The 13,554-nt window shown below is 36.1% G+C and overlaps 1 protein-coding gene across 14 annotated transcripts in view; it reads right to left on the reverse strand.

The window, feature by feature from the left end:
* The window catches only part of LOC141447435 (5-hydroxytryptamine receptor-like), a 427,009-nt gene that overhangs the window by 234,075 nt on the left and 179,380 nt on the right, over positions 1-13,554 (reverse strand). For 13 of the 14 annotated variants that reach the window (XM_074114961.1, XM_074114960.1, XM_074114956.1 and 10 more), the window contains exon 2: positions 12,929-12,974. The exons of the other annotated variant lie outside the window; for it this stretch is intronic. The gene's annotated coding sequence lies outside the window, so the exon portion shown is untranslated. The remainder of the gene's footprint in view (positions 1-12,928; positions 12,975-13,554) is intronic. 14 annotated transcript variants of the gene reach the window in all.

Consider the following 13,554-nt stretch of genomic DNA (forward strand, 5'->3'; position numbering starts at 1 on the left):
GTGGTCCTATCTAATGTTTTTTTGTAACATCCGCCTACTCCGATGTATGTGAATGTAGTATATTTTCAAAATTTTTGGGTTTTGAATACACAAACTTGAGTTTGAGACTCTAGTAACTTTTAGAGAATACTTATTTTGAGATGCAACGAGTAAGAACAATACATATTTTTTTAAAATTTTTTGTTATGAATGCCGATTTAACAACTACCAGAAGACATGGCTGATTTCTCTCATTATGTATCTCGTACGGTTGTATAATGAAGGCAGCTTCTGCATCATGTAATTGTAATTACTCTTTTATGTACTCTTTGCATGGTGTATATACTATAAATAATCTTTTATTGGTAGAAATAAATTTGTTGGAGAAAGCAAAGACTCCTAATCACCACTCACCCATAACACTTCCCCCACTCCGCGTATCCACCTCAAAAAAGGTGAAGCTTAACTTCCCTTTAAAGTGCCACCGCATTTCCTGTTTAATATTTACTCAAGATTAAAATTTTAAGTTCAAGTCTAATACATAATGAAAACTTTTCGATCCTTTTAAGTCAGTACTGGCTCAGTAATCTCTTCTTTCTCGACAGATGGAGGCGGGGCTGCCGCAGGGGAGTCATCAGACATACCTGTACAACCCTCTACAATACTCTGTGTACGAGGGTCGTTTGAAAAGTCCGTGCAAAGACAGAGAGATAGCACTACTGGCGCGTATCGAGGTTATGTTTAGTTAGTAGCATCTCTTGGAAGAACACACACCAAGTTTCAGCCAGATCGGTCTATTTCTTTGTGTTTGGCATTCGTTTGAATCGAGGAAGTCGAGTGATTTTCAAAAAAATGGACGAAAAAGAATTTCGTGTGTTGATTAAACACTACTTTATGAAAGGCAAAACGCCTCAAGAGAAGCTTGATAAACATTATGGTGACTCTGCACCTTCGATTAGAACAGTTTATAAGTGGTTTCAAAATTTTCAGAGTGGCCATATGGGCACAAGTGACGCTGAACGTTCTGGACGCCCTGTTGAGGTTACTACTCCAGAAATCATTGATAAACTCCATGATATGGTGATGGATGACAGAAGAGTGAAGGTGCGTGAGATTGCTAGTGAGGTGGGCATCTCGAATGAACGGGTACATAATATTTTGCATCAACATTTGGACATGACAAAGCTATCCGCAAGATGGGTGCCGCGATTGCTCACGCTTGACCAAAAACGAAATCGTGTGAAGTGTTGCAAGAACGGTTTGCAGCTGTTCCAGAAGAATCCGCAGGACTTTAAGCGTCGTTTCGTCACTGTGGATGAAACATGGATACATCACTACACTCCTGAGACCAAAGAACAATCTAAACAATGGGTTACCAAGGGGGAATCTGCGCCAAAAAAGGCGAAGACCGTCCCTTCGGCTGGAAAGATTATGGCGACTGTCTTTTGGGATTCGCAAGGAATAATCCTCATCGACTATCTGGAAAAGGGTAAAACTATTACAAGTGCATATTATTCATCGTTATTGGACCGTTTGAAAACCGAGCTGTAAGAAAAACGCCCACGATTGGCCCACAAAAAAGTCCTTTTCCATCACGACAACGCACCAGCTCACACCTCAGCAGTTGTGGTCGCAAAATTAATGGAAATAGGGTTCCAACTCGTTTCACATCCCCCCTATTCACCAGACTTGGCTCCCGCGGACTACTATTTGTTCCCCAATATGAAGAAATGGCTGGCGGGAAAAAGATTTTATTCAAACGAGGAGGTGATTGCGGAAACGAATGGCTATTTTTCAGACTTGGACAAATCCTATTATTCGGAAGGGATCAACAAACTAGAGCAGCGTTGGACGAAGTGTATAAGCCTAAAAGGAGACTATGTTGAAAAATAAAAAAGGTTTACCCCAAAAAATTAAGTAGTTTTTATTTTTGCACGGACTTTTCAAACGACCCTCGTACATATGCAGACGTCACAGCCATACTAGCCATAAGTACATATCCTTCATCAGCTTCATACAAGTTACAGACACATTTACACAAAATAGAATCCTGGGCCAAGAAGTGGCGGATTAAAATGAACCCACAGAAAGGGGAAATGCCACGTTTACTCTCTGGCGGAGCTCCTGTCCACCTGCAATCCTCTTCAAAAGCAATTCTCTTCCTTGTACACAGATCTGGGTGCGCTACCTTGGGCTCTGTATAGACAAACGACTCACGTGGAACCTACACACTAGACTTAAAAGACAAGCAATGACAAAAAAACGTGTGAAACTGCTTTACAGACTTCTTGGACGACGCTCCCAAATTGCCCATAGAACTCAAACGCTTAAAATACAACACTATTCTCAAATCTATGTGGACTTATAGGACTAGAGCTGTGGGGTTCAGCCAAACCTACAAAACATACGGACAGTGCAGGACATTTCAGTCACAACTCCTCCGACTCAGAAAGCTGACGCTCCTTACTACGGTGGACTAACCTCACTCTTCACAACGACCTCAACAATACCTTCATAGACCAACTCGCCAAGACAAAATACCAAAAATTCCGTACTACTCTCTCGACTAGCTCTAATCCTCTTGTACTGTCTATCGCTTCCTCTGACATCCCTAACAATACTCGCCGACTGAATCGCCAGTGGCCCCGCGACTTCCTTGTAGTCTGAAGAACTAAACGCCATTATTCTCCTATCTCTCCTCACATTCCCCTCTCTCCTATAGAGAGTGCTACCGCTGGGTAGTTTCTCTCCTCCTGCTCTCCTTCCGCACCAGTTCATCATACTCTTCATATATACTTATTGTATACAATGTATAGAGATTGTAAATTACAAAATAAATTTTAAAAAAAGAAAAAAGTCAAAGTTCAAATATAAAGAAAATCCGTAAAATGGAAAAGCCATTTTATTTTATAAATTTTTGTGGTTTCCGGAAATCTCCGAGTGAATGCTAAGTTTTATGTAAATTCTGGATAAAGAATGTCATGAGAGGGTTAACAATTTGAATTTTTATTCCCTTAATTTTTAATTATATTTTATTACCGATCCCAATTAGAGAGCCTAATAGAAAGGCAGAAGACTTTCATCACAATAATTAATTCTTAGATAAATAGTTCAGCACAATTTAGTAAAAAAACATTTTACAGCTTCTTTTCCATAAAAAGGAAACTATAAATAAAACTAACTGGCTCAGTTTTATTAAAAGACTTCCTGCTACGTAATAAAGCTCTTTCACTAAAAATTGTCTGACTTAAAAAGAGAGAATCTTGGCAACTACTTCAAAATCCCAAGTGATTACTACCACACAATGAACATAATGGCAAAACAACGGTCTCTCACTGAAAGGGCAGAATTCAGCCCATTCAGTTTGGGAACTCCGTTAATCATTTTCAAAACAATTAAGAAGCATAAGAAACTGATAATGAAGATTCAAACTTCATTAAATAATTAGTATTGAAATTTAAGAACAAAGAGTTTTTTGTTTTTTTTTCTACTAACTTCACCAACAATGGGAAATTTAAATAATAATTATCAAATTAATTAATTTAAAATTTGGTGGCTTTAAAGTTACCAGCAACTTAATAGACAGACATACAATGAAGTTTATTTTAGAATAACATTGTTCAAACAATAAAAAGCTTAAATACATCCGGAACTAATTACAAACCGGTACAATTAGAAGAAGCTCCCAGCATCATTTGGATCGATTTTAGAGAAAGAAGAAACCTCTGCTCCGCTAACGTCAAGCAGAAAAGTGGGAAAGAGGAAATGCCGGAAGTGGATGCTGCACTCCGTGACCGTGAGCATTCCAATTCAGGTAAAAAAAAAAGTCAAAAGAAAAAAAATGAAACAGGAAGTAAGAAAGTACACTGAGAAATACTGAACGGCTTTTTGGGGAGCGGGCGCCTTTTTTGTCCGAGGCGAAAAAATTGGACTCTTTTTTTTCTTGTAAAACCATTAATGAGCATTCATGCTAAGTATCAAGTAGCATCTTCTTAGAGGAAAGCGTATTTCTGTATGCATAGCGAGGAGAAAATTGGATATTAGTGAAGATGCTTGGAAAGAAAGTGGTGTCCTATTGGGTAGGATTCCGGATGCTATCATTCAAAAAAAAGGAATGGAAAGAGGTAAAAAGATGGTTAATTTGAAAACAGACGAGAAACGATTGATTCGGCACTTAAGGGAAGAACAAGAACTGGAATCACCAAAGTTTAACCTGGTAATACTCCTACTGCTCCAGACGATTTCAAGTCAAATCCCCCCCCCCCAAAAAACAGGACTGGAGGCCTCCAACTAAAAGGTTCAAAAACCGAATCCCTGTCCTCCAGATTGTGATGGCATAGACCAGCGTTTTCCCAACTGGTGGTGCGCGAGTTGCTGGTAGGTGGTACGCGAAAAATAATCAGTAATGGCGGACATAAAAAATTAAATCATAAAAATATCATAGAAACGTTTTTCCCCTATAATTCATAAAAATTATTTTAATTATTAATATTATACAGTAAAGTTGTTAATATTGTACAGTAAATAAGGTTAGCCTGCCTCAAGATATACGAGAAAATATGCTTAAAAGGATTAAAATTGTCTTTCATGGAGTATTTTCCCCCAAAACCAGAAAACACAAATGATAATTGGATTTTAAACTCCTTCTACATATAACAAAATTTAGGAAAAGCTACATCATTTTCGATAAAAGATTAAGAATATTTGATAGAACTATCATGTGACAGAACTTAAATGATAACTATGTAAAAATCTGCTTAAAGAGACTGGATTGTAATGTGTAAAGCTCTATCCAAGCAACATTAAATTTAATTGGTATTTAACAGGTAGTTGGAATGCTTAAAAGAAATTAATTTAGAAGATTTGGGCACAAATTTAATAATCCTAAAGAAGAACTTTGTAAATTAATTAATAATTTTTAAGATTTTGTTTAAAAAAAAGTTTTAAAACTAAGATCTTACAGTTTACATAGTTTATAAAGGGAACATGAACTCCTTTGTAACAGATACATTGGTATCTCTAACTAAATACAAGATAATAATAATAAAATAACACACTCGGAATAACAAATTTCACGAAATACGATCATTTTTACGAAGTGGTACAATTTAGCATGATGTACCAAGTGATACGCGAGCCATAAAAAGGTTGGGAAACGCTTGCATAGACTGTCAGGTCAGTCCCACGGAAATCATAATCTTAACTTAGGTCCAGCTGTGCTAAGCCAATCAAATTCATTTTAAAGATGAGTTTCCTCAACCAGAAAATAAAAAAAAATATGTTTTAATTCTCTAGCAGAAAGTGTCTTCGTTCAGTAAGATATGATTTGAGTATTAGGTAGTAGGTAGAAGGAAGGATATCTACTACGAGTATATTTATCTACATGATTCATAGAACAAAATAAGTTTTCTGGATTGGCTAGGTTAACCTGTAATCTGACCTAATCGAGAGATACCACCAATCAATGGCTAGAGGAAGTCTGGTATAATTGCCAAACGTAGATGCAATTATCATATAGAAGTATTCAAAATGTCTGCCCTAGGCGTAGTCACGAGTGGCATTATTTCAAAAAACTAAACAGGAAACGGATCCCCTGCCCTAAGCTAACGCTCCCAACGATTTACACATACTCACTAAAATGGGAGAAAAAAAAAAACAAAATGAATAGAAAGGGGCATCTACCTGGATACAGGGAACCTACAAACCTAGGTCCCATTTATCGTACGCATCACAGACTCTCATTTACACTTCCACAAAAATAGACTAGCTAAGTGCAAACTCCATGACAGCAATAGATCTTCTTTTTTTTTTTTTTCTTTTTTTTTGCAGTGGTTTTAGCTTGAATAGCCACTTTCTTCTATGCGGCTGATTCTGCAGCAGTATATTATACAAAAACTTACAGTTGGTAACTACAGATATATTGTCACTAGTGGAATAAATAATTTAACTTTACAGAAAAAGTCAAATCGCTTACTAGTGGAATATTCACAGCCAATTAAACTGTTCACATGCATGGGCCTGGCAGATGATAGCCTTTTGTAGGTTCCGTTAGGAAGAGGTGGAGAAAACGGCACTGCACGTGTTGTGTCAGTGCTAGGGGCTTGTCTGGTTGGCTAAGGATGTTACTTCTCAGGGAGGAAAAAACCAAGGCCTGTGAGAGCTTTACCCAGGGAGCCGCTCTCCAGCATCAAGAGTCTGGAGGGTGAGCTTTAGAGTGAGGGGAGCCACAATAGATCCAAAGGGGTTGCCAGTGGCGTAGGCCTTGAGGCCGCCCTAGTTTAATCTAATCTAATCTAACTGTTCACAGAATCTGAAAAGAGTATTGAAGTGATTGGATAAGAAGGGTTTGATCATCAAGGAATGATTCTTTGATTCAATTTATCTTCAATATTTTTTTTTTAAATAAAAAATTACAGAAGAATTTAAGTCCTTGAAGAGCTGCAATGATGTACTAGTTCTTTCCTATCCAGGCATACTAGGGCTACAATTATTTATGCCGTAGGGGCCCTATCTTTATAGACCGAATCTCTATAGCGGTGGAATTGGCTGGTGAATGTTGTCCACAAAGAGTAGGTGCAGAATAGTTGGGGGTTTGGAAATCCCAGGTCCAAAAAGGTGGGCGTTCAAAGTTTATATTAATTTGAACTGCAGTATTATTAAAACAAGTCCCGGGCATTCGGTTTGATTTTACAGTTCTACTGTCAGATCACTGGAGACTAGGCAGGAGATAGACAGCGCAGGCTTTAGATTATGGGCTTTTACAGTTAATTCTCTCTTCAGAAAATAGAAGCTGATGCCTTTTCGTTCAGAAGTTCCCTCAAAAAAAAAGAAAAAAAAAGTTTCCTCCAACTAAAAAGACAGGAACGAAAGTAATGCTCAAATCAGAGGGATGCTAAAAACACACACTTTATGTCGCTTACGCAAGAGTGGTTTATGGTTCACAGAATCTAATCTTTAACAGAATAAACACAGTAGAGTTTAGAGTTTCAGAAATAGGTAGATTAAAAATGTACGGATAGAAAGGACAGCATGGATACAAAATTGGTGAAGTACTAGATCCCCTATTAGTACATTCATATATACAGGCTCTTCATTTTTGTGGAAGTCTTCTGGATGTTAACAATCCCTTCAGAATATGAGGATTTCTAATATCCTGTAAGTATTTAATACGCCATTATCATCAGTACGACTACTTTTATTTATTCACCTCACTACTAACACGGGATAAACGCAGGAACCATTGAGGTCCTACTGGAGAAATCTCCAGTACCTTACACCCTCAATACAACTGAAAGGATCCTTAAGGCAGGTGCGTCCCTAGTTCGAAGAAAGAAAGTATTAGCTCTATATTAGGCAACACTTACAAATACAAAAAAATGTAACTTAAACCTTAAGGATTACTTGTATTTTTAAAGGAGAAATAACAAATTTAACAGGAAATTGCTTTCTAAAAAGATGCACTTCCTATGGACTCCCGGACATTCTGGGATTAAATACAATGAAATCGCCGATAAGGCCGCAAAGAATGCAGCCTTAATAAATAACCCAAAAGAAAATGTTCTGCCGTTGGATTGGAGGGCTTATCTGCGCACCCAAGCCTTATTGCAATGGAAACGGGAATGAAAAACACTTCCATGTATGAATAAGCTGAGAAATATTAAATCCACACCATTGAAATGGATGACTTCAAAGTGGACAGTCCCGCCACGAAGAAGCCATACTTGCAAGACTAAGAATAGGCCATACGATGCTAACCCACAGCTATATCTTTTAGAGGTGAGCAGCAACCCATATGTGGAACCTGCAATATAATACTATCCGTCCATCATATTTTCGTAGAATGTACCCAGATATACATGGGCTAGGCGGAAGTTAAACATGGGTAATAGCATGAAATAGATACTGGACGATAATGAAGACAATGCAAGGAAAGCCTTGCAATACCTTAAAGATATATATTTATATAGCCTCATATGACACTATGCTAGTCTCTAATTATGAAAGTTTGTAAATATTTCTTAGATTAATATCTTAGATTAAGTTATTAATGTGATGCGAGGAATATCAAGTACTCCATCACAAATCGCGATTAGATTTAATGTGTGTGATTGTATTTATTTGGATTAATGTATTTATACGTATGAGTGGTTTTTTGTTAGAATGAACTAGTACGAGGGTCGTTTGAAAAGTCCGTGCAAAAATAAAAACTACTTAATTTTTTGGGGTAAACCTTTTTTATTTTTCAACATAGTCTCCTTTTAGGCTTATACACTTGGTCCAACGCTGCTCTAGTTTGTTGATCCCTTCCGAATAATAGGATTTGTCCAAGTCTGAAAAATAGCCATTCGTTTCTGCAATCACCTGCTCGTTTGAATAAAATCTTTTTCCCGCCAGCCATTTCTTCATATTGGGGAACAAATAGTAGTCCGAGGGAGCCAAGTCTGGAGAATAGGGGGGATGTGAAACGAGTTGGAACCCTATTTCCATTAATTTTGCGACCACAACTGCTGAGGTGTGAGCTGGTGCGTTGTCGTGATGGAAAAGGACTTTTTTGTGGGCCAATCGTGGGCGTTTTTCTTGCAGCTCGGTTTTCAAACGGTCCAATAACGATGAATAATATGCACCTGTAATAGTTTTATCCTTTTCCAGATAGTCGATGAGGATTATTCCTTGCGAATCCCAAAAGACAGTCACCATAATCTTTCCGGCCGAAGGAACGGTCTTCGCCTTTTTTGGCGCAGATTCCCCCATGGTAACCCATTGTTTAGATTGTTCTTTAGTCTCAGGAGTGTAGTGATGTATCCATGTTTCATCCACAGTGACGAAACGACGCTTAAAGTCCTGCGGATTCTTCTGGAACAGCTGCAAACCGTCCTTGCAACACTTCACACGATTTCGTTTTTGGTCAAGCGTGAGCAATCGCGGCACCCATCTTGCGGATAGCTTTGTCATGTCCAAATGTTGATGCAAAATATTATGTACCCGTTCATTCGAGATGCCCACAGCACTAGCAATCTCACGCACCTTCACTCTACTGTTATCCATCACCATATCATGGATTTTATCAATTATTTCTGGAGTAGTAACCTCAACAGGGCGTCCAGAACGTTCAGCGTCACTTGTGCCCTGATATGGCCACTCCGAAAATTTTGAAACCACTTATAAACTGTTCTAATCGAAGGTGCAGAGTCACCATAATGTTTATCAAGCTTCTCTTTAGTCTCCTGAGGCGTTTTGCCTTTCATAAAGTAGTGTTTAATTAACACACGAAATTCTTTTTCGTCCATTTTTTGAAAATCACTCGACTTCCTCGATTCAAACGAATGCCAAACACAAAGAAATAGACCGATCTGGCTGAAACTTGGTGTGTGTTCTTCCAAGAGATGCTACTAACTAAACATAACCTCGATACGCGCCAGTAGTGCTATCTCTCTGACTTTGCACGGACTTTTCAAACGACCCTCGTATAGTGTCATTCAGCAACATTATCAGGTGCGAAGGACCTTAGTTGTTGAGCACCTTTAAAAAGAACACAATAAAAAGATGCTTCTCTTAAAAAAGTGTGTTATTTCCACGGAAGGTAGCAGCACACACGCCATGAATGTTCTCCTTTATTAGTTACCCCCCAAAAAAATAAATAAATACACGGTTTTCTTTTGTTTTTCCTTTATTTTTCCAAAGAAAACAGAAAAATGAAATTCTTAACGGTCGTTCACTAATTTAATCATTCCCTTTATTATGATTAAATTTTGGAAATAGCCAAATAATGCAGGAGTAATGGACAAATGATATTTTATGGCCAATAAAAATTTTATGGCTAAAATTGCAATTTATTTTTTCCCCACTTTTTATTCACCATTAATAATGTTTTCTGTAGCAATGGCCCCTCTTTTTGTAGGGCAACATTTGGTATTGTTATAAAAGAGGAGAAAAATAAACCATTAAATTTTAAATTAGAATTAACTTGGATGTTATAAATAGTACTAGGTTGTATAAGCTAGGTTTTGTATGACTAAATACTTTGTACATCTACTGGTAGTTCATCCTTTAAAGGTGCTAAAGGATTGAGCAATAAAGAGGCAGGCATGTTCTCTCTGAGACTAAGAAAGTATTAATGTGCTTCGATGGTATGTGAAAGGCCAGTGTAAGGCAGTATTATAAATGTTAACAAAATACAGTGACATTCGACTTTAAGAAGAGCCTAGACAATCGCACCGTTTTTAAATGTTGATCTGTAGTTGATGATATTGCTTGTACAGGTAAGGAGGTGGTTTACAAGAAGGATTCTATAGCCAGATATAAGGCTAGAGCAATAAACAGACGCGGATTACAAATTTCCCGAATCACCTGTATCACTAACTATCTCTTAAAAGATTGTCACTGCCACAATGCTAGGAAAGTTTCTTTGATAAAACGCAGAAGGCACCAAAATGGCAAGGTTTAAGATGGACCTTCTTGGCCCTAAGTAGTACTGGCTGCTATTGAAGATAACAAAGGGCATCAGTACTGGCCATACTTTGGGCTTCATTGTTGCAACTTTCACTGAAGAAAAAATATACTTAACATCCCTGAAGTTGTTACGCTTTAGAAAAGAATTCAACCTAACGAAAAACGATTCTACTAGTGGTTGAATTTAACTGGCTGTGCAGAAAATCGTTCAGTAGCACAGAAAAAAGAAAACTAAGTAAAATCATTGGGGGCCCTAAATTCTCTCTTCTAGGCAAAAAAAAAGAGGAAGTTATAATTTCTAAAAAGAAACTGTACCATTTCCTGTTTAAAGAATTATCCTTCATAGTATAATATACATGGCCATTGGCTAGATGAAGTAAGAGGGATATTTTCCATCAAATTAAGACAGTAAAGTGCGTGTAAGAGCAAAAATGCGATGTAATATTCTCCAGGAAGTAGAGATAGTTTTTAATGGTAGCAGCACGTAAAAAGAGGAATGGAAGAAGTAGGTAGAACCTAAGCGCTTATCTGGAATACTGATACTGAAAATAAAACCAGACATAGGAAACCTTCTGACCTCGTAAAGAATAGTTGCCTGATGGGCAGGAAGAAATATGCTGGAGATTCCAGCATAGGAGAACTAACTATCTACGTCCAGCGGAGTAGATGTTTGGTTTATTCTTAAGATGTAACACCAAGATGAGAAATAGGAAACCTTGTAAAATTACTATCGATTTCCTCTAGAAAGTCATTCCAAAATCAACCCTAACTACAGCAATTTAGCCCTGTTTGTCCCTTATTTCTTTCCCTTTTTCTATTCCCGTTTAAAGGTCATCCAAGATTAATGAAAACTGTTGAAAATCTTCAAAACTTTGAAATGATTTAATTTGTTAGATGATTTCCCATTTTACCTAATTACTTAAAAAAACTATTTATCCCTACTTCCAAAAAAAAATCTTCTAAATTAATTCATAGAATAATCAAATTCCATAAATTATAATATAATAATAACAAACAATATAGGCATGGACATCAGTCCGTCTGCCGAGATGTTGCTAATATTAAAACAAAAGTCTCCCTGAATACCAAAAATTAAAAATAACAATAAAATAATACACATTCTTCTGAACTAAAGCTTACATCAATAATTGAACTCAAAAATCAATTCCCTCCTGGACTTTAGTGCTAATATTGTATAATTGTATAATGCCTGCCAGTCGTCACCATTGAGACACAATAGAAACTGAGCCTTGTCCATCGCATCCATCCCATAGCATTTCCGCCGAAAACCACTCAGAACTGGACAAACGGCAATAAAATGATAAGTATCCTCTATAGACGATAAAATTACCAAGCGAACACTTACGCCGATCAGCTGTCCGGGGTCACAGAGTAATTTAATGGTAACATCTCCCCTCTAATCTTCATTATAAGCCCTTTTACATAATAATCCATTTTGAAAATCTATTTTCATTAAATTATAACAATTTATGTACAGAGTCACAACCTTGGTACATGTTAAATTCCATAAATTAAAGATATTTCCACAAAACTTTGCAGGAAGGGGAATAATTCCTGTAAGAAGTATCCTCTAGGATGTTATAGAGAACCTCTGAGATAAAGTAGGGCTTCAAGATATATGGAAGTGGTCCTTAAGGTGTGAGAGTTGATGAAGATAAACTGGGGGGAGGGGGGATACAGGAAAACTTGGAACGCTAAAAAGTAGTAAAAGGAAATGATGCCAGATCGAGCTTAAGATGAGTTGTAAATTAATTTTGTCTTATCCTGTTCAGCCGCTGGAAGCTGTATATAGGATCTTCAGTAATTTAGGGAACTAGTATGTTTTCAAAAATCCTGGGAAAAAACTAAATTGAAAATAGTTTCCCTCCATCTCTCATTAAGTAAAAAGATCCTGTGAAGTTATAAAAAAGTCTTACAATACACAGTTCTCCTAGGCAATGAGCAAATGAAAAATGCTTTTCAGTTCTTCAAATAATATTGAAGCTTGAAAGATGCTTAAGATTTCTGAAGGTATATTCCAAACTTAATAATATATACTTAATTACTAGCTTAGATAATTAAGCAAACACGAAAGAAATGGTTGATTGAAAATAATCTATCATATTAATTTCCTTTTTTCAACTTCCTTGTTATACTCTCCTTAAAAGCTTAAACTTTAAAGAACTTAAATAAAGTTTAAGCTTTTATAAAAAAGCTTTCTCTTACTGCAAATTTTGTTTTTCACCAAATTTGTTTAAAGTAGATGCTTAGCCCAGTAAATATAGGAGATACGAAAAATTGCACCAAAAATGATGCAATTTATAAAATATTAAATGCATTTGTGAATATACATATATATATATTATATATTTCTTTTATGTAAATCTACTTTGGATATATGTTTTAAATTTGGGCTTTGCAGCGCTAATTTGAAAATGTATTTCAAATTTAAATTTCCTTACATAAATTGGAAATAAATAATTAAAAGGCCAGACGTTACCTTTATTGGTTTTTCTTTCAATAATTTTCCACTCTTCTTCTCTGCGCTGGAAAATGTAACATGAAATTAATAAAATTTAGAAGAATAACTTAATTTTTAAGGAGAAAACACTAGTTTGTAAGAAAATGGATCTTTTTTTTTTTTCTTTTCTTTTTAAGGGGCCCTGACTGAGGATTTACTTAAACTATAGTTACAAAAACTGGTACCAATTTTTGAAGTTAAGCACTAATTTTACCTTTCAACTTGTGAAAAACAATTTTCACTTAGTTTTATGAGGAAATTCAATAGTGTTCAGCATTGTTTTTTCCACTTCAGGGATTAAGAAAATAATTCAAGATATGTGGAATCATAGAAAAGATTTTCTTCTTTAATCCAAATTTCATTGCAATTTCTTATTTATTATTTATAAATATTTTCAGAATTGTAATTTAAAAGGTTTGGATCTTATTTTAATATTTAAATCTCCATTTTTTTCTTCTGACAGCTTCATATTAACAAAATATGCCAAATAAATCAATAATAATAATAATAAATGCAATAACTCTGGAATATTTCCATAATAAAATTCCAGCATATTAAAAAAAGAAAAAATGAAATAGCACTCACCCAAAGGGATCCCATTCCAG

This window comes from Rhodnius prolixus, unplaced genomic scaffold, assembly GCF_049639745.1.
Source record: "Rhodnius prolixus isolate KJV_2025 unplaced genomic scaffold, Rpr scaffold_7, whole genome shotgun sequence".
Lineage (NCBI taxonomy): Eukaryota > Metazoa > Arthropoda > Insecta > Hemiptera > Reduviidae > Rhodnius > Rhodnius prolixus.